This window comes from Daphnia pulicaria, chromosome 1 (assembly GCF_021234035.1).
Source record: "Daphnia pulicaria isolate SC F1-1A chromosome 1, SC_F0-13Bv2, whole genome shotgun sequence".
NCBI lineage: Eukaryota > Metazoa > Arthropoda > Branchiopoda > Diplostraca > Daphniidae > Daphnia > Daphnia pulicaria.
The window spans coordinates 16685890-16688695 of NC_060913.1; the positions used below are offsets into that span (position 1 = coordinate 16685890).

General features: G+C 36.1%; 1 long non-coding RNA gene across 1 annotated transcript; it reads right to left on the minus strand.

Annotated features, from left to right (window-relative positions):
• Window positions 1–1490: 1490 nt before the first annotated feature.
• LOC124329225 lies at window positions 1491–2570 on the minus strand. The gene is made up of 3 exons (XR_006916603.1): window positions 2108–2570; window positions 1766–2036; window positions 1491–1702 (listed from the first exon to the last, which is right to left on the minus strand). It is a non-coding gene; the product is annotated as an uncharacterized LOC124329225 (long non-coding RNA).
• Window positions 2571–2806: the final 236 nt, after the last annotated feature.

A 2806-nucleotide genomic window follows, 5' to 3' on the forward strand; every position in this document is an offset into this window, starting at 1 on the left:
ACGGGCCAAGAGTTCTTATCTACAGTTTTGAAGGTAAAGTTTATAATAAGATTTTAGAATCAAGACAAAGACAGTTTCTTCGACATTTTCTAAGTGTCGAAATAGAAAAAAAAAATTAAAAAACGGGACGCATCAGAGACTTCTACGAGAAGGAGTAAAAAATGACGTATCCGACAAGATGAAAATGAGTAACGTGTTCGAATAAGGGCTCGCAATGGGACATCTTAGAGATTCCCCTGTGCGCACCGCACCATCCGCACGGCTTTGGCCCCGCCTTGGGACAAGAATTCCTATCTGGGTTTCTAGTGAATTAGTTAAGAAAGGGGAAAAGAAAACCCAAGGATTTGAAGGATACCGAAACAGGAAAAAAAGAAGTGCACTTGCCTTCCACGCTTCTCATCCAAGAAGTCATCTGGGAGTAGCACTGATTAACACTGTATTAATTGATTGGCACTGAAAAACCACTAGATTACACAGATACACCATTTATAATTCTACTAATTTCTCCTATTGGATAGGTAAAAAATATTCTTCGAGCTTGAGCTTACTGCAGAATACTAGACACTACTTCATGTTGAAGTGAGTATAGTGGAGTAAATTTTTTTCTGCTGGGTACTAGGCTAGTGTCTTCATTTCATCTTCCAACAAGTAAGATACCTAAAAATGAAAAAATAATCGGTAACTGTAAGGTATTTAAAGATTGGTGAAAAATATTCTTCGAGTTTGATTTGGTGTACTCTAGAAACTAGTAGAACTAGAATCAGTTACTGAATTGCAATGAAATATTATAGGTCTAATTTTACCTTTGGTCACATTTATCTGCGTTTTTCCGGCCAAAAATGGACCGATTCAGTTTTTATATTATTACTTTTCCCTTTGTGCTTCGAAGCCTTCACAAAAAATAGCACGAATATTACACAGAAGCATAAATAACGCTATTTTCAAACTCCTTAAACCTCGTCAAAATTTCTCTTTACCCATTCAGCCTATCGCCAGCTGTTCAAGTGCACGGGGTTGTTGAAACCTCAGATTGTTTGCTCGACGACAGATACGTGTGTGTGACGTTTTGCCTAAGCTATTAGGACTTAAGTATTGACTTCCTTCTGAACAGGCTCTGAAGTGTGTGTCTTATATTGGAGTCTTTTACTGAATAAAAGGAAGTAAGTAATCTTGATGAACATGTTAAGTGTATTCATGTAATGGCTAGATGTATGATTAATGTGGCTGCTCATACTCTAACAGGTGTTTGCCAAATTCAGAAACACCCCAGCATCTGTAATCAAAATAGAACTCACCTATTAGTAGTAATAAGAAATATTGAATGCTGAAATTATTTCACTAATTGGCTCCGTAGTGTCGTTCACAGGTCCTGGCAGAATGTCCGCGTTCAGCCAAAGGGGTTTGCTAATCTTTTTTAAAAATTGTGCTGGCATAATTCAGCTTGCAAATAACTTGAAAATGCTGCCAACTTGGTATTCCTAGATTTGATTATCTCTAAAGAAGGATGGACAGCTTCTGTATCTTTGAAATCAAGTTTGATTTCTTTACTTGTACCACTTCTTATAATTGTGTCGATGAATTCTTCCAGACTCAGGTCAGAAGTTTTCAAAGGTGGGTGAGCCATGATTGGTAAGTTCTTTCCATCACCTTCAACAATGGTACGTACCCATGGAAACATTCACTTCAATCATCATGTAATTTCCTTTTCCAGCATTTATTATAAATATGTCAACTAAGCCATCTTCCGCTAGTCTTTTGTTCGTACCTTAAAGCGTTTTGTTTAATTGGATCTTACTGTTAATCGCATGCCCCCATTTGATGCAGGAACGATCATACGCTAATTTTACAACTCCATTTTTAGATTTTCCAGAAACAAAGCGGTTGTTTGGCGTCACAAGAACGAGCAGCGATTATCCAAAAGTCTCACGGTACATCAGGTTTCCCATCTTGATTGAGGTTTACACTTTTCCACATAAGGTAATTTTCAACACTTGGCGGAAGCATCGACGTCGAAGGACTAGAACGACAGACAAAACCTGTTATGTAAAATGAGGAAATATTATAAAAAAGATAGTTTAAGAATATAAGGAAGATAAAAATTACTTACTAAGATATACATATAGTTGCTTGTGAGACGTTACTGAACTGGAAGTCCGTTGCACATAACGTGGTTATCATACCCAATTCCCTGTTGTAGAAGCGTAAAGATGCCCTGGTGAAAGATATGCCGGAACATTTTCACTTTCACTGTTTCAAGTTTTCAACAATAAATGACGGCAACTTTGAAACGTATTAAGATTTCATAAACGGAGGGTTTACTTTCATATCTCTCTTATCTCTATTATCTTCATATCTACTTATACATGGATGTTGCGTGCCAAACGCTGACAATGAAGAAGATACGTAGGTAATCCTTCATATGAGTCTCGTTTTTGTGTTTGCAAGGAAGAATCAAAATTTCGTTTTTCCGATGACTATACGGATCGTTCCTTTTCTAATCGAGAAATTCTATCTTTCATGGAATTTAATCAACTTAATTGTAGAAAGTTAGCAGAAATAAGACAGGAATTTCTCATCACTCACAGTAAGAGTAACTGCTATTATGCTATTTATTAGCAGCAGCGCGAAAAACGAAAATTCAATTTTGTTAGAGTAGACTTTTTGTTTTTGTAACATAAGTGATCGCTAGATGGAAACATTTCTCGTTGCTGACTCTATCTTCAAGCTAGTAAAAAAAAAGAATTATAACTAAGAATAAAATTCAAATTAAAACAAAAAAATCTTTTTGAACGTGAAAAAACTAAAT